A 23,073-nucleotide genomic window follows, 5' to 3' on the forward strand; every position below is an offset into this window, starting at 1 on the left:
CAAAAGGGAATGGGCATGATATTTCGGCCTTAAACTTGATCCGTAAACGCGATACGTAGTTCGAGCAGCAAAGTTGATACAAATTCTTTCATTCGATAAACGTGGAACGAAAAATTTCCGCGATTCACCGGCTCGTGGCCTGTTGCAAGGGCGGTCGAGCTTGTCGCGTAACAATTTCCAAATTGCCGTGAAATCCGCGATCCAAACGTTCCAGTGGAGCACAAAGAAAAATCCGTTCCGCGGCAACAAGCAATGAACCAGAGAAAACAGAGACGAAAGAAAAAGGTGGAAGCGAGGAAGATAGAACGGATGGGAAAAAAAGAGCGAGAGGGAGAGAGGAAGGAACACCATGAAATCAGGAACCTGACTGGGCATACAGCGTTCGGAAAGTTGGTGAACTGATGAAGCAGTCAGACGATCATAAAAGGTAGGCAAGTTGAGCGTTGCCTGATGAAGAAATAAAAGTGTATACCTCCGTCTGACCCCGCTTCCCTCTGTCCGCGGTCCAACCGGTCGGAAGGTACAGAAAGCACCGAGATAGGGTTGCGGAGGCAGGCAGATTTCGCTCCCTCTCTCTTTTTCTCTCCCTTTCTGGGTTTATCCGAGTCACCGATCGCGTAGATTCCGAGAAGCAGCCGAAACAATATCATAACTCGTCGGCCCCGGGAGCCCATGGCCGTAAATAGAAATGCCTGATACCGCGAGAGAGAAGAGACTTGCTGGCTGCCCCGGCTGCTTCGTATTCCACCCGCGCAAACGGGGCTCCATGATAATTATGATGCGTCTTGGAGTCCCGCGCGATCGGTTTTTGATGTGGTTGAGCCGCCGAAACGGTCCCCGGTACCGGTTCGCCTTCATTCGTGATAGAAATTTTTGATCGATCTTCGCTAGTTCCACATTTTTTCGGCGGCTCCGCTTGAAATAGTATGGTTGGTGTTTCTTCGTATGATAAATTATTCTCTGAGGATAATGCCCTCCGATCGTTATCGATACGCGGAGGAGAAACTAAATGGTTTCGTGGAAGTACGCTGGCAAGATTTAACGATCGGGAATATTAGAAATCGCTGTAAAATATTTATTACCTTATTATTTTTTATATTAAGTTACACGTAGGGTTAATTAGTTCCGAAGAAATACATCGTCGTTTTGTTGGAAGAATACTGAAACTAGGAAAGTCAATTTTTTAGCAACTCGATACGTATCTGATAAGACAGAAACGTGACGAATGTAATTTCGATCGTGATACTGTTTGATGTAGTAAGAGCAGTTGTGCAGGGATGGAGTTATTCAAAGGAAACTGGATCGTTTTGGCGATGCTTTCATAGATTCTGGTCCCTTTGACGATTTTATCCATTCTCTACGGTCCGAATCTTTCAACATTCGCCACGGACAGCTCCGGTTGGCTAGCTTCGGCTTTCAGGACGAAGAATAGACACTAGAACCACGGGTTGCGCTCGCTTAATCCGCGAATCGAAGCTTTCATGCATAATTCATGGCCGCGCCTTCGCATCCCCGCTTCTCCACGCGGCGTCTTTTGAATCGGAAACTTTTGGAATTCCCTTCCCGACGGGAAATTTATCGCGCTTACGGCATTTACGTCGCCGAGAAAACTCCGCGTTTTACACCTCCGTGCTGCCCCCAAGAAGAAGAACGATGCAACGTTGTATGAGATCTATTTTTCTTTCTTTTTCCTCTCCTCTTTCTTTTTAATATGTTGCTAGCAAAGCATTTTTGGCGCAAAGGGAAAACATTGTTTCGTTCAGCTGAAAAATAGAAACTATTTGGATAAAGTTGCTTCAGAGGTCGAGGCGTTTCACGGGTTTCTATCTTTTATTTTTTATTGCGTGTCAAAATGCGATGCACTCGACTTAAAGATACTTATACTTCATTTGAATAACATTACGACAATTGATGAAACACGAACTTAGCATTGTGTGAAACTGACTAATCGTGTATTCTTACGTTTATTTGTTACAGCACCTTTGATGAACACCTCCTGGATTCTGACCAGTGAATGCGCAGTAAGAGTAAGTAACCTGTATTTATATTTCTACGTCAAAAAGATTTATTTCGATTTAACCACCGTCCTGAAACTCAAAAGTAGAAAACAAATCATTTTCCATGTTTAAAAACGCTTTATTTAGCGTATCAATCGCTCTATATAGCCTTCTATTCTTGCCACAATGCTCATCATAAGAAACGCAGGTATCGAACTCTAAAAGCTCCAATAAAATCATCCTAATATATTTCCTTTTCTTTTTTTTCTTTTTTGTCTAAACGGCCATAAATTTTCAAATATCACAAAGCAACCCTAGCGAGGGTGGTAGGAAGGAAAAAAGGTCGTGATTAATATTTGAGAATTTATTGGATGACGGTGTTGGATGTGCACACCGCGTTAATCGTGGAAATCGGCCCGAATGGACCGAGGACCGCGACTGATTCGCTGATACAATTTAGGCATGCGGGTGTGAGACCTTCCTCCCCTTGACTCGGTGTCAATTTCAATTGTCCGTTGAAGAGATTGATACGGGCGATTTTGGCTGGCTGATAGCAGTGTCATTCAACGACAGGAGCACGTCTCCCATAAATGCAGAAAACGTCGTTTCTGTTCCGGAGGACTCGAGAGAAGTTTATGAGCACGTTTTTGGTGGCCGCTTTCGGGGAACGATGATTTGGGTAATTCTCGTTGGACGGAAGATTTCGGGGCCCGATTAAGCGGAACGACTGATGAAGAGACTTGGAAATCCAGCTCTCCGGTTGAAAGGTACTGCGTACTTAATAAAGATGATGACAGTCGCGAGAGCCTTTGTGAGAGCTACTCGAAAGGCCTACTAGGCTCTTCTTTTTCGTGGAACCAACTTGTACGCTTGAAACAGCCCTGGTAAATAAAACCGGCGATAATCTGGCCAATTATCTGATCTAGATCTGGCGAGGAAGTAATTTTTATTAGACGTTCTCTCGTAATAATAAGCAGTTGGCCCTTGTACGTGCCTGTGTCTATGTTTCTTATCAAGTAAACTGATCTATGAGCGTGTAATAGAGCTGGATTCAGGATCGATCGGGAAACGATTCGGTGAAACGAGTCAATACTAAGTTCATTAGAAAGTTTTCAGGGTAAAAGAAGTATAAGAAACTGTAAGTGTTTGTCAAGCCACCATTCCCATTGTCAGTGAGCCTTTTTCACGAGCGTGGCTAATGGATTTATGGTCGCAAAATTCGCCGACCAGACATGTCTCGCCTTCGTACAATTTCGGAGACGATATTAGCATTAGAGAGACGAGCAAAGTCTGGCTGTGGGCAAGGTATGGCCCAGGTAGATCATCCTACGCGTTGCTCCAACAACGACAAACCACACCCGCCTTTGGACAATGGGTGACGCACTCCACTGTGCCCCGCTCGCCTCCCTTTTTCTTGAATTATGGCTTAGCTGCTCCTTTCGCGCCGTTTCAACTATCGTTCGACCACCATTCTGCCGATCGAAGATCTTCGAATTACGTATGCTTTTACGTAAGCCTTACAGCTCTGAAACAGGTAGATCTCGAGAAATTAATAGCGGTAGATAAATGGGGATTATAAGTTTCTATTTATTGGATTTTACGATATTAATCGATTCTCAAAGGTGTTTTTATTATTGTAGTTTATTCCTTTCATTTTTCTACTCAGCCTTTGTTTCTCCTTGTTTCAGGAGCTTATGAGCTACGTCTAGGGATGCGTGTAAAACAGATTTGAGAAACTTATGTACCAATATTAAAATGCGATATTTGATTGGAAATTTAGAAGTTTCAGATCTTCACTATCAATAAATAACCGATCGAAGTAACTTTTCTGTCGACCTAGAAAAGGACTAATCGATTCTATTACGGACAATCTTTCAATACTGGTTCACACTTCTTAATCTTCTGTTTCCAAATTCTTGCATTCTTTAGGAAAAGAAGATTCGGAATTTGAAAACTTTGTGATATTCGTGCAATAACTTAGCAATAGAAAAATCGAATTTAATGTTTAAAATACGAATTGCGTACGATAAAAATGTGAATATTCCAGTGTATCGGCGCTTTAGTACACATATGATGTGTATTGGATGTAAATGAAGACGCACGGATTAATGTCTTTTTAATTAATCATTAGTCAAAGATATAAGGAATAACGTACGCCATGACAAATGTTTTTCTATAGCCTATGAAATAATGATAAATTAATACGTTGATAGTTGTACCAGGGCTCCTGTTGATTGCGCAATTACTCTGGCTGTGATTTAGCATCAGCGCAACTTTACGCTCATCGAAATGTCGTCAGGTTCAACTTATAGATTGTTTTGCATCGCTCGAGATTAATGAAGTTTCGTTGCCATTACATAATTACTGCAAAGATTTTTATTGTCCCATCGTATATCATAATCGTTGACATTCAACGAACACCATTCAAATCATATCTAACTGCAACTTGTAACTCTGAACTGTTTCTCGGATAAACTCTCAATGATTATACAAGCTATATGTAACTTTCGAAATGTCAGGAAGTGGAAGAAATTTAGGAATTTAACGTTAGTTAAACGTTAGTATCAGTAACATACTGTTCTACAACTAACTATACGTTCATCGAAATCTCTTTTCCGACAAGCGAGGAAAAATTCGCTTTCTACAAAATCTACAGCGAATACCGGTAATTCTTCAAAAGAAAAATAACATGAAACATATAGCCCACGCTATGTCAAAACCGCAAATGTGCAAATTTTCCCAATAAAACATAGACTGAAGTCTTCTTTCCTCTTCCTTTAATTACATAAATTAAAATGACAAATACGAAGTTACAACGATGATTACGCTATGAAGCTTCACTCGTCTTCAGGATTATTCGATTATCCTTTATTCAATTGCAAACATCCACTAGCTATTTACATAATCTTCTATTCCCGACACCGATGTCTTACAAGAGATATGAAGACGATGCGACGTAACCTTCGATTTCCTCCAGGAAGTTGACCAAACAGAAAGAAACGTGAAGGGAAGAAGGAGACGAAGCTTGATTACATTGGAAAAACAATTTAGCATGAGCGTGCAGTACAGTGGCGCGCGGGGCCATCAAGCCATCACTGTCACGTCGACAGGCGACTATCCGCGATCTGCACAATAAGTCAATCAGCGGGTCGATCAGAAGTAGACAGACCTCCAGCCGCGCGACGTGAAACTCCTGACAAATGATTCTGCCGATACGAGGCTCGAACCGGAGCCAGTGACGTCTTCATACGGTCTCGCGGTGGCCGTATAGCCCGGTCGCTTGTCCGTCACACAAATCGCCCAACCAGCCTTCCAAGATGTCACCGATTTATTTTACGAGATGGCCCATCGTCCTGGACGCGCCGCGCCCCCTGTTCACGCTTGTATTGAGTCCTTACGCGACGCGTCCCACGGACTCCTGATATACACCGACACGTATCGATGCTTTATTGGGATCCATTACCTTTCTACGGCCGCTATAAGTCGTCTCCGGTGGAACGCGGCTCCGGATATCGGTACAGGTTTCGGCCTGGGCCCCGGGGACAAACCGGGGAAAAAAGGGAAAGAAAGTCATAAGGCATCGCAATCACGTTCTCCGCTCGGAAGATCGAACGTTCAGATACAACCAAGATTTCGGCCATGTTTCCTTGCTTCTTCGATGATTTTGACTTCTCGGTTCTTTCTATTGCTGTACTATTTTATCTTCTCTGGCAGCGTCGCTTCGCAGGATCGGTTGATAATCTGTATGAAGCATTGTTTGAGATTGAATGACGCGTGTGGGACAGGTGTTGGGATTCCTGAAACTACTAGAAAGTTGGTTTTGTATATGTCTAGATGTGTAGGGGAAATTGATTTTCAGTAGTGATATTATTCGGTTCTTTTCGGTATTTTCAATGGAACATCCAGAGGAAGTAGATATATTTCTTTATCCTTGACATTTATTGCATGTTTGGCATTTTAGATATAAGAAATACATATTCTCAATTCCTTATGACGTTTAAGATGTGAAATTTATCTTACGCTACACCGTCACAAGGATTAAATTGTTAGTTTAGAAATTATGTAAATGTATTGAAATTTCCCATAATTGCAACTAATTTTTAGCGTGATTATTCTCCGTTTTCTCTTGTGCCTACATATTTTAAAGTATCTAAAACAATTTCAAAAGACAACTTCCCAAAATTTCAAAAGAAAATGTACAAGATTGATTGTCTACTATTAACACAATAGAAGAGTCACCCGGATGACAACTGCCCTTTTCCATAAAACTGAACCACTTTCTAATAGCACCAGGTCCAACAAGCAAATTGGTTGACTTGGTCGAAGCGAGAAGCCTACTAAACGCAAGAATGCCGAGAAAGTGGTGAGGACAAAAGGTGTGGGACCGGCCAGGCAATTTCCTGGTAGCCCCAGCCGGAAGACGGTCCTTGGAATAACCCTTAATTACGGCCAGCAATTAGAAAATTGCGTCAGCCCAACCTAGGCGCGATTTATCATCATCTCTTTCGAACTATCGACCTGTCCGATTCCCCTGTCTGCCCTCAGCGTGTCTTCTCGGGATTGCTCTGGATTTCGAGTCGATTTTACCTGACCAGAATGAACCAGGTAGAGAAAAATAGAGAGAGAGAGAGAGAGAGAGAGAGATCGGAAATTGCAAAAGTAGCGAATAGAAAGGTTTACACAGGTACGAGACCGGGATGCAACTTTCGTTCCCGTGGTAAGAAAAATTGCCGAACATATTTCACCCGTGCTTCCCGACGGGGCTCCTAACTCTCGATGGCCTGGCCGATATTCGTCCGGTCTTGGAGAAATAGATCGACGATCGGAACCATTATTCAGAGGCGACCGCTCGAAAACCAGAGGACGGATTATGCTGGTGGATCTCCGGGTAAATTGGATCGCATTAGATGCACGCAGGAATTAATGGACTGTGTTATCGAGGGAACAGGTTGGTTCAAGAAAAATGTGTGACGAAAAAGTTTGAATTATTTGGAACTCGATGGCTTATTAATCGCGTGAAACTTGGTTATTTGATTATTGGTAACAGACTTGTACAGGTGAAATTTGATTTCTCTGATATCTGAATTTCATTATATTTCGTTTCATCGTTTATTAATAGGGCACATTATAGAAAAAGAAATTTATTACCTTTATTAGGAAGATTTATAATAGAAATATGAAAACCATGAAAAACTGTAACATCTTCGTTCCAACAATTCCCAAATGTCAAATAATAATTCTCTATATTGCTTAAGAATATTTGTTAAGAATCCATTAATTTCTTAATTCTCTTAGTAAATAAAATAAACGAGCAAGAGATATTCCGTGGTTCGAGAACTTCGGATCCTGAATCGACTACTATTTTCCACAACATTCCTAGTCGGTCCATTATTTATCAAGTTTTGATATATTCCTATTTATTATAATTTATGCGCGATCAAGCGTGTCCAGACTGACTAAGAATACCGGTTTCTATTAGCAAGATTTAAATCACGATGTCTAGCGGTGCAATTTATCTCGACCACGATTCTTCTTCGTTTGAGAAGTATAGGTATCCACCAAGACAACTTTTATTGCTTTCTTAACACCTTTCAGATGCCCGTACACTTTTAAACAATTCGTATGTATATCTCCAATTCTCGTTGATTCCCAACGACTGCTGAGTCAACATATACAAATTGCTACGATTTCATAGGTGTCTATACAAAAACAAGAAACAGAGAAAGAAGAACAAAAAATTAAAAATCTAGAAGTCTTCCACAAATGATGGTTCCCAAGCAGTAATGTAGTTATTGCTGGGTTACAGTTACTATGAAAGATAAATGCATACCTACACTTTAATTTTCAAATGATACATTTTTTAAACAGATTATACATTTATACAAGTTATACATCACAGGAAATCTAATATACTCGAACCTAATTAATCAACATGTAAATGTAAATACTTCTCCTAGCCACTGTACATATCCTTATTATCTCTGCCCACGCGCAATTTTTCGCATCGACATCGTGTCACCAGGCCGCAATGTAGCGCGTCGATTTTCAATCTCATTCGGGTGCAGCGCGGCGGTGGCATCCCGGCTACAAGAAAAATTGATACGTGGGCCTCTAATGGCCCAACAAAAACGGACCCAACAGGGACGCGACAACAAAAGCGTATGCATATTATGAATGGATGGACGAGGCGAAGGAGGAACGGATGCCAGAAATATATTGCCTCGGTGCACCCACTCTCTACGAGTTGCACACGTGGTCTCGACACGGAGGTGGGGGGGGGGGGTCAAGGGGGAGACAGAAAAAGCAGGGAGGAGGTGTAGAAGCGCGGAGAAAGAAACGGAGACAAGAAGAAAGAGAAAAAGGCGGGGTCCAAGGAAAACAACAGAGACAGAAAGAAGCAGAAAGGGGAAGAGAACAGAAGAAGAATCAGAAGAAGAAGAAGAAGAAGTTGAAGAAGGAGAAGAAGGAGGTGGAAGTAAAGGAAGAAAAAGGAGGATAAAGTTGCGAAGCTCGCGCATCCCTCCTTTTATCTGCCTTTGTGACGAGGAACAGGCGAGGCCTGCACGACAGAAAATTAGTAAAATCCGGCGGGTAGCGCGTGGAACTGTCTGTCCTGGTGCCCAGAGTCGGATTTATAAGGAGCGAAGCCACGATTTATGCCGGGGCCTTGGTTATTTATCGATTTCGATGGTGCACGCGATATCGTTGCACGGATATCGATACGTTCTTGCCTCGAACTCCGGTCCTGCGTTTCTCTTTTTTCCTCTCTCTTTCCCACTCTCGTTCTTCCTTGTCTTTTTAGATTTTGTCTTTTTAAGTGATTTTCAGTTTTCCACGTGTTTTTAGAAAGTGCCTACACGTTGGCGGAATACGGCGATTGAAGCGTTGAAATTTAGAAAGGACAAATGAAAAGGACGTATATTCGAAGCAGAAAATTTTGCCGGCTGCCACGGCAAAATCCTATAAGCTGTCTATCGCGTTTCCCGAGCTCCTTGGAACTTCGGAACTTTGACCCGTAAAATTTATCCGAAAACTCAGCGGGAGCTCGTATCGGGAAAGGAAGCGAGGAACCACGCAATAAGGGGATGGAATAAGTTTTCAGTCAACACGTTGAATCTCTAAACACCTTATAAGTCTTTGTTTATGTAATATCAAGAACCAGTAGCGGATGCTACCTTTCCCCTATAACTATTAAAATTACGTACCATTGACTGTATTGTACAACTTAATATATCAGCTCCCATCTTTCTGCCGTGCTATACACAGAGTTCCTTATACGATAGGAGAAACAAAAATTTATTTTCGCAGAAATCTCATATCTTTTAATTGTGAACGATCGATCGACCGTGTCGTCGATTCGATTATTCGAGAACGATGTTCCACTGAAAAGCTAGTTCGAGACGACTGAATAACGCGGCAGTCATCTCTCTGTCCTTAAAGGCCTTCCTCTTCGAGAGAAATCGTCCGTCTACTTTTTCTACGATAGATTAATGCCATAAACGGGGGAGCCTCTCTGAAAGACGAAAGATCAGGCCGATTACCCACAGTGAACGGGGCGCAGTGTTAGGGACGGGAGTGGTTTGCCGTGCAATTATTAATTCCAGGAAATCGATAAGCTCAAAGAGCTCCTCCCGAAGCCGCGCTTGTAATTATTGCCGGCAGAGTAATAGGAAGAAGAAGAGAGCAAGGAGCAGAAGGCAGCCCTCAAAGCACAATGCCACCCTCTAATCACGCATCGACTTATCGACAAGGAGAAGACTGAGAGCTCATGTTTTACCTACACCTTAGGACGTCAACAGTTCTTCCAGTCTGTCTAATAGCTAACCGTTCGACCGGGCTCAAACTACAGGAAGCACTTTCTTCTCCGTTTCACGCCAGTTTTAAACGAGCTACCGACGAGTTTCAAGCTGAGCCATGCTTCATTTGAATACTTTAGACCCCCATCGATGTCACCTAAGTGTGGTGAAATTTTGAGAAAATTGCTTCTTCTTCCATGATATTGGAAAAGTGTATAATCGCTTTTAGATTTGATGCTTTAGATTTGTAATCGAATTCAAAGTTCAGCTTCCATGCTTTAAAAGAAGTTGGTCGATGTTTAGGACATGTAAAATTGCAACAAGTTTCTTATTTGAGTACGAGAGAAGTTTCTGGGAACTTTGGAAAGAAGTTTGGAAACGTGTGGCAAGGGCTTAATAACTTGGTTTCAGCTAGTTAACCTTAGTTTTTGTTTCTAAATTACGAACGGCTCCGCACGTGTCGCGTTCACCTTATAATTAACAATTAGAGCATTTCTTACATTTATGAATATTCCATGAGGAGCGATGTTAAACGGTAGTAAATTCGTTAATGTGATTTCGCGGAAATTTATATGAAGTCGCAAACATGTCAAAAATCTCGAGCTAAAATGGTGATACATTTATGTGCAAAAGATATTCTTGTAATCTTTTATTGTTCATAAATCGCCAATATCTGTGATATAATTTAAAATTATTGTATAATCTTACTACTTTCACATTTTATATTAATATTCTATTTTCATTTATAATTAAATTCTTTTAAAGTAATTTTTTTAACGAGCAGAAAATAATTTGAATAATTTTGTGCATTGAGATTAATTGTAGTGGACAATAACAGTATATTTTAAAATGTAGCAGCCGCTCATTGTTGATAACGCTGAACGTTAATTAACGGATCGATCGCAACGTCTCGTTAAAAATGTCAAAAGTAAATCTCTGGTTTATTATCCGGAACGCTTAGCTTTTTACGAAGCTAGTCGGCAGACCCTTCGATGGCTCCGCGCCAAGCTGTTACCGGGCGATTAATGCGTATTTGTGTGTATTTCGTAAGGATCCTAGAATCCAGTAACGTCAAGTTATTTTCTCCCCGGACACGATTTTTCTTCGCGAACACTTCCATAACGAATGTCTTTGCAATTATGATTATCTATTTTCGAAGTAAAATCTCCACTGCCACGGTAGTAAATTTAAATAGCTCGCGAAATGTTTTCAAAATTTACTGGATTATATTATTCATGTTTACGTAGTTGGAAAATTAGATTTCTACGGTTAATTATTGTAGGTTTTAGATTTGCGAAAAATTGGAGAAATGGCAGAAGGAGAAAGAATTTCACAGAGCAATTGTATTAAGCTTTAATACTTATTGTAAGATATTCTTTTTATATATATACTTCTAAACAGGCGTATTGCAAACTTTCTGATGAATTCGTACGTATTAAAATTTTTAATTTCATACGTATATGTGAAATAGGCATTTATATACACGTATATTTGGTCGTGCAGCTAAATAGTCAAACAAACTGATGAATAAATATTAATTAATATGCTTGGAACAATGACCCATTGTAAAAGATTTTAATACAGGACGCGCCACGATGCATGCCTTGTACAGGATATATTGCACATATTCAAAAGAATTGTAATAAATTTCTGCGACTGCAATTACAGCTAATTAATGACTTGTGGGAATGCCTGTTGTATAAATCATGCGTGTTACTGCTGTCGCTGACGGATGAATCATTCCTTAATATTTATTTTCGCTTCAAGGATAGGGTTGTAATCACCAAAGGAAATGAAGTTTGTAATTTTTAAACGAAACAGTGCACAATATTATTATTCCGAAACTGTTAGGCTATTTATTTCATAAATTAAGTATACGATGTGTTCCGGTATCCTATTAAATTTATGCTAGACTTTTAAATATTGTTAGGATCCCAGAAACGGATTTCGATAGTTCTTGCTTCTTTTGTATTCACGTTTTGTCTTCTTGATACTCCTAATCTTAGGATATGATCAACAACTCCTCATACTTTTATTCAACTATCTACATACAAAATGTACTAGTCGTATACGTAACTAGGAATTTGAAATTAGTTCACTACGTGTTAGATTGTAAATAAAATTTAATTCTGTTGTTTATGAAGTACACCTCTATACGATGACTAATATTTCATTTTTTACATTTTCACATTACACCCAGCATTCCGCTGAAAAATTGACTACGAAGTTACTAAAAATACTGAATATTACCCAAAAAGATAATACCAATGTCCATTAATAAAGATTTACACGGAATAAAATTTTGTTCTTACAATTTTCCTCGGATTAAATAACAATTCTACTAAACATTTACGGTTTAGTTTCCACGATAAGGGGAAGACAAACAAAAATAAAAGTATCAAAGATCGGATACTGACAGTGCGTTTAAAGGGCTTGAAAGGTAGAAAAGAAACGGGAGGAATGTTACGATACCGGAAGCTGAGTGATAGCGGTTGCGATATCGGTCGCGGTACGACCTCTAGGAACGAGCCTCTGACCACGGTGGGCCCTGTTCTCTGTGGCTGTGGCACGGTGTGCCCTATAAGAAGTGATCGTTACTGCACGCCGCCCTATAATCTACACGGGCTAATGACGTCCATTACGTTACTGCGCGCTTCGGACCGCTCGCGTCGTCCTCTCCCTTGGCCACGGTCCCGATGCGCGACTCGGTGTGTTCTCGTGCCGGTACCACGGCAAAGAACACACAGAACACACGCTAGGATTTCACACCGTTCCGTAGAGTAGTTCTCTGAGAGCACAACGACACACGGGCCATGTGATTTCTCGAACGATTTCAATTTTCTGCCATCGCTGTATACGCTCCCCTTCGTCTCTCACGACCTCGGAGCTTTCTCGTTCACGCCATCTTGACCTTTAATCGACTTTAGGTTGAAAACGAACGCCCTAACGTCGTTTCTGATCACTCGGTGAAGTTGTCTTTGACTCGCGCCATTTTTATGGCTCTTTTACCCCCTGCCGGCGGCACCTTTGCGACGCCATAATGGGAACCGCTGAACCTAACGCTTCGACACAAAACAGCTCGTTTTAATTCATCCGCGCGTCTGACGTAGCGTCCATTAAAGGCGGCGCCTTTCTAGGATCCTTTATATCCTTCCCGCTAGTATTTCGATGGGAAATATCGCGCTGTTCGTGGATTACTCTACCTACGATAGCGAAAGGGTGAAATTTCGAACACGAAGAAGGTAAAGAGGAAACTTAATCGTATTCCCTTCTTATCAGAACGACAACGTGGCTCATCCGGATTGATCGTGGAGCAACGTTCATGCTTCAACTGGAGAACAGTGTCTCCTTCCTCCTTCTGCCTGGCGCGCTTCGTTTCCACGCCCTATTCCATCGTCCCTCGACAGCCATAACTCGGTCGAGCGAAACAGAGGAGCGCGCGAGCGAGCGAGCGGAATCTGTGTGTGGCCGCGCGCAGGCATGTATAAATACGCGAGGAGAGCCGCGTATAACAAGTTATGGCAGATAAATTTATAGCATCTCCAGTGAAACGCCATTACTTTAAATGCACCCCTCTCCGTGCCGAGTGCGCTATCCTTCGCGGTCCTTCGTACTGGCTTGTCTTCCACCTCTGCCCGCGTCCCACAGCACCGTCCGCGGTGTGTATCGGCTTTTACGATTTTTAAATAGCCCGCGCGAATACCTTCGACGTTGCAGGAACCGCGCCTTTTGTCCGGTCTCGATCCACGGATTTCAATGATCCCTATGGATCCCTTCCACTCTGCTCTCACTGGCTGCGATTTTACGGCCGGTGCTTCAATGCCGCTCCACTGTTAGTGTATCTCGAACGCAGTTCCCAAGGGAACGTTTCAATGTGTGCCACTTTTTGCTACGTCGTAAAGAATAATGACGATGATCGCGACTTCGTTGCGTCACAACACAAGCTGTTCCTTGCCTCGCTACCTTTTGCTTGTTTTGATGTCTCGGCATAATAGTTACACTTTCCTTTGATGATTATTCAGATGTTTAATCGGACTTTGTTCGAGTATTCGCGATAAAGAACTTGTAGGTTTTCTATTTATCTTTACAGGAAAATGATCAATTTTTCGTAGAAGTTTAGTTAGGTTTACTGCGATGTATTTTTAGGGATTTTGTTTTTGTTAGATGTTTTCTACATATCCTTCATTCTAATTTCCTCGGTAGAAAATTTTCGTTACAATTTACAGTAGTTCTAACGTTGTCGTTATTATACAAAAGCTCACTGGAAAGTGAGTACTACACTTCAAAACCGGCCCTTGTTAGCTTTCTTCGACTACTATGAGCGATTTTGATCCAAACTTGATATTCTTTAAGTATTCTTTTTCAAGAGGATCGCGACAAATAATTGTGCGGCTTTTCTTGCATTTATTAAGATACTGTTATATCGCAAGAAAATATTTCTTTATCTATGTATATACGCGAAGAAAAGTCGATTTTTAGTGTTTCAATTATAACATTAAGAGAAAAGAAAGAAGAATAAAAAATACTATAAGTGCACAATCGAAGAATAGTATAGGTTCAAAGAAAACTGCACAGATAAATTCGTGGGCGATAAGTCGAGAGGGTCGTGTCGTTGGTTGAAAACCCACCCCGTTCGCTGCTCTTCGCGAGAGTTCAAAGTTCAACCTCCATAATCTGGCCTAATCATGGCCCGGTGCCCCGAGTCGCTAACTTCTGTGACGTGTGCCAAGTCGTGGCGGGGATTCAGGAAGAGAGAGCGAGCAAGGGCTGGACGAGGGTTGGCGGGGAATATGGCGAGGGATATCAGTATCGCTGCGAGTAGGTTGCCAGGCGGGAATAAACCGTTTATCCCATATTATAATTAGTTAAATTCTTCGGGACGTGAAGGTGTCTTTACACGTCAGTCAGCCCACTTCGCTTCCAGGCTCACCCACCCCCGGGTCCCCATCTTTCCGCCTCCTTCTACTCTTCCTCCACCACCTCCTCCTCCCTCGACGTCGTGCGATCATCTCCAACGCAGACGAGCCAGTCGTTCCGACTCAACTCGTTCGCCTGGCCAGGTCGAGTAGGGATACGTAAGATATTAAACTATCTGAAAATTAGTTAAATCTTGTTTAAAAGTTGGCCGGAGAAGTATTTGCTAGCGGAGAAAATCGACAGCGGCTGCTGCAATGCGGCGAACTGACGCGCGTTCCCTTCCTTTCGCCGATGTTTTGTTCTTCGATCTCCTGCCACGTGTTTCCGTTCATTCCTCGGTCCAATAATTCTTCTTTTTATTTTTCTACGAAAGAAACGAAGAAGTTCAAAGAGTCGATCTATACGAACTCGACGTTTTGCGTTTAGCTTTCTTCTCTTGACATTATTGATCGATGCGGAACGAATACTTCGTTGCTTGATTACTTGCACGGCTATAGAGACGCGGGTTGTGTCTTTCTTTGTTCCTCTGCCAAAGAAATATATGCATTTACAGTGCTACGATAAAGCACGTTGTTTAGCTCTTAACGTAGCAATACAGATAGTCGATAATATTTTCTTGTTTATCTACGGCGAAAGTTTGAAAAGTCAGCGAGGAAGAGATGAGACAAGGGGAGAGTAGCTGTTTTCGGCGAGGCGGCACGGCGGCGTGATAATTTATTCCAAAGTCGTAGCGGTTAAAAATCGAAGAGCCCGATTGGAATCGGAACGGGCGAACAGGACGAGCCGAGCACGCGTGTAATCGAGAACGTCCAATTCTGAACGAGAGATTAACACGGTATTATTATTCTGACAGGATTTTAATTTCGTCCGCGGCGAAGCGATGCCCCAGCTCGCCCGTGAGAAGTTCCCGTTCGGTTTTCTGTGGAACGTGACGCGCGCGCGGCCATCAACTCCGAGGTGGGTGTATCGATATTGACGAGGGTGCGGGCCGTGACGTTTCCAGCTAGAAAGGCCAGAAACACCCCTGGTTGCTTCTCAGCGGGGGCTGCCCACAAATTATAACTACTCGACGTGATGCTAATCTGGAGAAAGTTTGGAAAAGCAGGCTTGATTGATTCTAATTTATACGCGTCGCCTTGCTCGACCAGTCTATGCTAAATCCTCGGAAATCTGTCGAATCCAACGTCATACGCTCCTCAGGAATTCGGACCAGTTTTTCTGGTATTTTTCCAACAAAAAGATCTTGTATCTATGCAAAACGCTGTTATTAAAGAAACCTGTTCTTTCAAATTTTCACATAAAATGCTGGCGTAGATACAGGAAAGATTCTCTTATAATACAGTGATATGGAAAAATGGAAATGTTTCGAGTTTTCCAATGGATATAAAGATGTTTGGTATTTTTTTTCAATTCTGTCACTGTCCAGTAAAGTAACTACGTAGTTTGATTGAAATATGTCGATTAATCTATAACAAATAAAATTAATATTTTATATTATCCATGTAATTTTTTCACTATGCAATCACTGGATTAAGGAAATTCAAGGCAACGTATTACGTAATTTAACAATTCTCGCAAACCTAATGAAAATAAAGCACAAAAGACGTTAAATATTACAATAGTAGCCTCTGCAAGACACTAATTCTTGACAAGTCGTCCTCGCTTCTACACCTCTGCGAAAGAGAAAGAAAAGAAAAGATTCGTTTCACAAGATGAAACTAACCACTATACGATGTTAATCTCATTGGAGCACGTATCGTGATTTCGGAACGGCGATCGGTTGGTGCGAAACGTGTGATTCGATCGGATTTTCAGGTCCACTAGATGAGAACCAGTTCCTTCGGTAGTTCTTTCCTTTCCTCGCTCCTCGCATCGATAGAACTCCCCCTTGGACAAATCCGCACCCGCACGCAACGATCGAATGTGTGTGCAGGGGAACGCGCGCTTGGCCCAGAAAGTCGTCTGACAATGGCGAGTTACCTGTTGAACATACGGACAGGTGACACCCCACGTCCTTTATTCGTTGTATCCGTTGCGTCGTATTTTATCGCTCGGAAAGTTTGATTTCTCGTCGAGCGTGGCCTACAATAAAATACTTTGGTTGGCTCCCACGCCGATCAGCAGTCAAGTGAGGCCGGATTACTTTCATAAATTTCCTCTACCCCTCTATCGGCTCGAGGGATTCGTCGATCGCGACTGGAGAACTACGAATAATCCGAAGGTGCACCCACGTGCAGCCGTGGTATCGTTCTGTCTTGGAAAAAAGCGAAGAATGAATCGTAGTACGTCGAAAGAAGGCGAAGAATGGGATGGATCGAAACGTCGTTAGGTTTTTCTTCTTCCTGCAAAACGCAGGAACAACGATTCAACGGTAAATGGTAGGTAGAATGAAGGAAGAAGTTATGATTTATCGCATGAGTCATGCGGAAACCGAACTAATCTACTATATCAAATTTAATATAAAGAGTCAAATTTGTTTGACTTTTGGACAGTTCGACATTAGCGCTGGAATTGTCAAGTATTAGGTTGTCCGAAAAGTGTCCTTTTTTTACATTTTTATACAAACATGAAACCTAATCTGACGAACGTTGTGATCTTTATTTTGATAGAACAAAATGGATCGTACGTAATTCGATAAAATAATATGAAACGAAAAATGTTGTGCATCCATTATTTCCTTATAAAACGAAAGAAACTTTTCGGACAACCTAATGCTATGGTAAGGTACTGTGTTCCTCGTTTGATTTTATTTCAGCCATTTCCAACTAACAGACGGTAGCTGTTTATTTATGTCTGCTTCAGTTATTCGTAAGTGTCAGATTTCATTTTATTTGAAGAAGTTGTCATATCAATAAAATTATTTTGCAACCATTTGATCTCCATGGATATTCATTTTCACGGGTGAGATACTCGATCTTTTGGTAATAAATGTATATCTTGGTACTAGAATTTGCAGAGTTTCAAGAAATGGAAATATTAAGACAGTTATATCGATGAACTTTATCATTTAACGAAGCGTCATTTCACTAATTGAGAAATCGATTTCCAGGCACCAGTATAACAGGTTTATACTGATTTCATCACGTCCAATTATCAGCGCCCCATATCGCATAAGTTTTATCGCGAGAGGAAATTTACGATCGGTGTTCGATCAGATTCCACTACATGGAACTGGTTTTATCGTTCTTATCAATTAGAAAACATGTTTTTGCATGTACACAATATTAGCATATTAAACAGGTACGATTGTTTCTAGCTTTGGTAATTACGTCTGTCTTCGCTTCTTGTGTGCCGCGTTTTATTAAAACTCATCTGACTTCTTTTTTGCAACAATTTCCTCTAATACCTGCTCTGTCGATCATACTGATAAATTTCACGGTTTATGTTCCTTCAAATAAGTACGGTATGGCGTGTAACACTCGCCGCGCTTTATCTCATCTAATGTTTTATCCAAATAATTTGAATCGTTTTATTGCCGCACACGCGTATTTCTGAAAAGTATTCGACGTATAACGAGAGCTATATGAATGATTTTCTAGAAAAACAAAGTATGTACCTATAATAGTACTTTGCAGAAAGTATGTCGGAGAAATTGCGTGTAGAATTCAAAATATTTTATGTAAAAGCTTATTTATTTATTTTTGTATATTATTTGTCATCAGTTTTGGGAACAGGTCAGTTTTTACTGATTCTCTGGTTGTCATATTATACAGGGTGTGTTTCATTATAGTTTTCCCACTCTATTATTTTCCAAACTATTCGAAACTATCTACTGTATGGAACATTATAATAGAAATATTGCTGTTTTGCTATCCAAAACCTACATGTCACCGTCAATTTAAACTCTAGAAATTCTACTACACTTGGTTATGAAAATTCATAGTCAGAGATTGTCATAATCAGAACAAAGCATAGCATTAGATATGATTCGTAGAAATCAAATTTTCAGTTCTTATTGTTTTAATTATTCAATCTACTCCATTATTCTGTATGATTCTTCAGATATCGAACTGATGAATGATACATTATCCAATCTTGTTTTATTCTCTAGAATTTATTCTTAACATAGATTAATGTATTCTTAAAAAACTGAGCAATCTACCTCCACAGTATTATCGATCGTCCCGAAGCTATTCGTACACTATGCGTTCTTCGAGTAATAAAGACTGTTATAAATTTATGGAATATCCATAATATAATATAAAACTAACATTTACATAGGAATCTGAGGAATTCCATATCATTTCCGCCAAGGATTCAAAGGCACGTACGAAATGGGGCCTCTAATCTGCACCGAAGCACCTTCGTCCCATCGAGACAGGTACGAAGCCCAAAACGTCATGGGTTTCAGATCGATTCCCTCATCGATGGCTTCTCGAGTGTAGCCTTGGATCTGACGTTCGTTTCTACGAGCTAAGCCAGCACCGATCGAAGGTCATCCGATACACACGCAGCCGAAAATCGAATGCGTTCATCCAGCAGGTATTCCAATGAGGCAAACAAGTCGAAAGAAAGAACGAAAGAAAGGCTAGAAGTGGAGGAAGAAAAAAGGACACCGGGACGATGAGATGTAGACGGATGGCGTGCTAGGATCTCGTAGTCTTGTTTTAGCGTCTACGAACGCTACCAGAGATGCTACCGGAGCCCTTTAGCCGACGCAGGGCGTAGCCTGCAGGTCCGATCATTACCGACATTGTCCGCTAATGGATATTTATGAATGCACCAATCAACGCCGCCACTACCGGGCTTCAATGCAATCAGAATCGATTATATAGATTCCGGCCGCAGACGCAACCTTCGATCGTCCTTGCGGACGCCTGCCTCGAGCTTTCGAAGCCGGCCTTCTTACTCGTGGGCGGTCTTTGAAAAGCTTCGAGGAATCGGGAATCAGCGGCAAATTGTTAGCGGTGCAATTGTAGCGAACATGAAGCAGCTCCTCTTCTTCGCAGACTACTTGAATGGTATAGAAGAGGGTTGATATTCCTTCTTTCTGTCATTTTAACGGAGCTATTGAGAGTGATTCTAAGTGGAGCTTGCAATTTGGCTGTTGGATTGTGGATAAATTATGTTCGTAATCTGAATGATAGTTGACTAATGAATATCGTGTTTCTGTTAGTACAAAGTCTTAGATCTTTCAAAGGTGCAATGTATCATATTACGTTGCTATGGGTTTCTAAATGTTTGCAACAGAAAATCTATTATAAAGTGTGGTATACCGTAGTATCTGTGAGGTATAGTTTCATCGCGTTTAAATTTCACCGCACTACTTTCGACGTATTATTATATTAATTCATATGAAATATTAGGTAACAAACACAAATTCCAACACCATATAGAAACTCATATTTTTAATTAAGAAAAAAAATATGAGGCAAAAATTACGACGTTTGTTATCTTGCAGCAAATGTCAAGTGACAATGGCTGCAGTACGAAAAATACAAGAAAATATATTTTTTCATAGCACTCTGAACTTTCCAGAAATACATAAACATTCCACTGGCAATAACAATAAGCATTTCTCGATATTCGTTCGAAGAAAACGTGCGTTGCGAAGATACCGGGTTTTGATCTTACCGCCCACGCCTCGGCCAAAGACGTTTTGTTTCCTGTCCTCGAAGAAACAAAGGGGCGATCAACCGAACTAATGAGACCCCATTCTCGGACCTTCGTATATGTGACGTAATCGCGACGTTTTTAAAAAGTCACGAATGCGTTTGCAGTTCGGCACGCGGTGAATGCCGTCACGGGGCTTAACACGGCGTGACCGCAGCGTGTATAATATCGCATGTAGCTGGCGCGTATTGTATGTTTACGAGCCGGCCTGGAGGGCCAAAAGAGCAGCCATAGGCACGTCGGAGAAAGGTGTCGGGCAACACGTGTCCATATCGACAAGGATGTATCGACGACAGCCGCTGCCTTCGGCCATCCGCGTGTGGTCGCAAAGACTGCCTCCTCGCGAATATTCCTTGCCGGAGAATTTCACTTTTTTTATTCGCTTCTTCTCGCGTATCGGCCTCTTCTTCCTTGTATACCGTGCTCCATAAATACTGTGATCGTCTTGCAAGAAAACTCCGCTATGCTATCGAATAATTAAAGCAGATTGATATTATTTGAAAGAAATCGCTAAGATATCGCTACGGTAACCATTAATGTAATATTAATACGATTGTATGGTGGGCAGATAATTAGTCGTGTTACTTCAGTTTAAACTAGGGCCACGAGCGAGTCTAATGTGTCGTATAAACAGCAACACTAATTAATTGTTAGCGAGTAACGACGTAATCGAATTAATTATAATACGCCATTAACTCATTGCTTTAATGGTTTTTTAATGGCTCTTTTATTACAGAATTCGTTGTTTAAATGTTTAAGTAGCATTGTATTATCCGTTTAAATGCATATACATTATTAGCATAATATTTATCAGGATGTTTTAACATGAATTCTAACCCCACTACGAATCCTGACACTCTCTCGTTTCAAACATATCTTCGATTGTTTTAGGAGAAAATCTCCTCCTCGTTGTAGAAAACAAAGAGACGAAGCTGTATCGTGAAATTGAAAGAGAATATTTTCACGTTTTATTCTCAGACCGTTCATCTGCATATAACACAAATTCTAATTCTACACCATAACTGTGTTAAATGTTACTTCTATAAACTTTGTAACCAAGCAATAACGTATCAACATCTCCAAACGAGAACGTACCCCTATACTCTGTAATCTGAATTAGCCATAATTCGAAGTTTCTGAGAAAAGTGCGTAGCAGCGAGGCAAGCTGGATTTTCCGCGCAAGATAGGATGCACTCATATGCGTCCGCGTAACGACCGTTTCATGGGAAATAACGTATAAAATGAATTGGCTATAAAGTTGGTAGCTATGCAGCCAGCGAAGTTATTCGTACCCTGGTTCTACGTGTAACTCGTGTACCCTATAACTTGACACCCAAGCCGCATCGGGCCAACCATAACGCGCATACGCGTCCTTCCCAACGTATATCAGTATAATCCATCTTAAATCTGGATCCAATTTCCCTTGGACGCTGGAGTAAATTCGACATTACGAATTTCCCTTGGTCGCGATACACGTCGCGGTGCGATAATCCTGAAAATGAACGTTTCGTTTCGACCAATGGAACTAAAGTCGTTTTAACAGTCACCTGTGAGACAGATCTCCGATCTACAACGCAACGCCGATAATAAAACATCGTTCCTATCTGGTTTGATGCCCCTATCGTTACACATGGCTATCGAAGATACGGATGCGAGAGAATAATCCGTCTTAAACCAGGATATGGGAATTTTAAACTCATCCTGCTATGGTGGATAGCAGCTTCTGTCGGATAAATTCGTCCTGTTAAACTGTGATAATATCTGTTGCAGGGTTTGCTTGAGTTTTACGAAATAATTGCTAGCAACGTCGACGACACGCATTATTTCGGGTTTAATTGTGGAAATGGTGGTCGTGGTAAGAATTGAGAATTTTGCAGGTTTTATCGTCTAACGTGTTATAGGTGTAGAGTGGATAATATTGAATTAACACGACTTTGGTCAGTTTGTACAAACGATAAGAATTCTCCTCGTTCCAGTTAGCGAGATATAATAACGACGACAAGAAATGGAAATATCGTTTGCGTATGTTGTCAGAAATGAAGGATAATTTTCGTTAAAAAGAAAGTAGTCCAAGTGTATTGAAATCTCACGATAATTTTCATTTCTTCACTGAAACTCTTCATCAAGATCATTGTCACAGAGAAACAAACAAAGGTACAGCATCCTTCGTACAGAGTTTCACATATCCTAGCAACCGCATTAAAAGCTTAGTAGCCGATAATATTTCAGAAGAAAACGATAAGTCAGAAGTCGAACGCTATCTGGCGAAAGGAAAGAATCTCCAGAAGTGGCGTTGGTCCGAAAGAAACTTAAGAAAATATTTTAGAATGATCGGCTTAGATGGCACAATAGATCACTGGGTGAACAGTAGCAGAGGCCCATTGAATCCCTCGGTTTCTGATTCCTTTCAACGTGCATTGAACCTTCGCCCGGGGAAGCAGACGTGCTGCCGGTTTCCTCCGAGAACCGGCGCAGATACGGTGTCGGTCGCCAATGACGACGCGGATCGGTGGATTCTGAGGCAGTGGCATCATCAGAATGAAGAACGACTCGGAGGTGTCCACCTAACGTTACTAATGATCTCGTGGGCCCCGTAGAATACATATGGAGCGGCCAGTCTGAATTAAAATCGCTCCGGCTATAGCGACGGCAACCTACCCTTCTCTTCTCCTATGATTAATGGAGAGTTCACACTCAGAATGCACACACAGGATAATTAAGGGGATATATTCTGGCCACCGAGTCCGTGT

General features: G+C 41.3%; 1 long non-coding RNA gene across 3 annotated transcripts in view; it reads left to right on the plus strand.

Annotated features, from left to right (window-relative positions):
- The window catches only part of LOC117232142, a 175,116-nt gene that overhangs the window by 14,912 nt on the left and 137,131 nt on the right, over positions 1-23,073 (plus strand). For all 3 annotated transcript variants that reach the window (XR_004493075.1, XR_004493074.1, XR_004493076.1), the window contains 2 exons: positions 1,978-2,027; positions 2,458-2,764. This is a non-coding gene — a long non-coding RNA (uncharacterized LOC117232142). The remainder of the gene's footprint in view (positions 1-1,977; positions 2,028-2,457; positions 2,765-23,073) is intronic.

The sequence above is a fragment of the Bombus vosnesenskii genome, unplaced genomic scaffold (genome assembly GCF_011952255.1).
Source record: "Bombus vosnesenskii isolate JDL3184/JDL3185 unplaced genomic scaffold, Bvos_JDL3184-5_v1.1 scf7180000013263, whole genome shotgun sequence".
In the NCBI taxonomy this organism is placed as follows: domain Eukaryota; kingdom Metazoa; phylum Arthropoda; class Insecta; order Hymenoptera; family Apidae; genus Bombus; species Bombus vosnesenskii.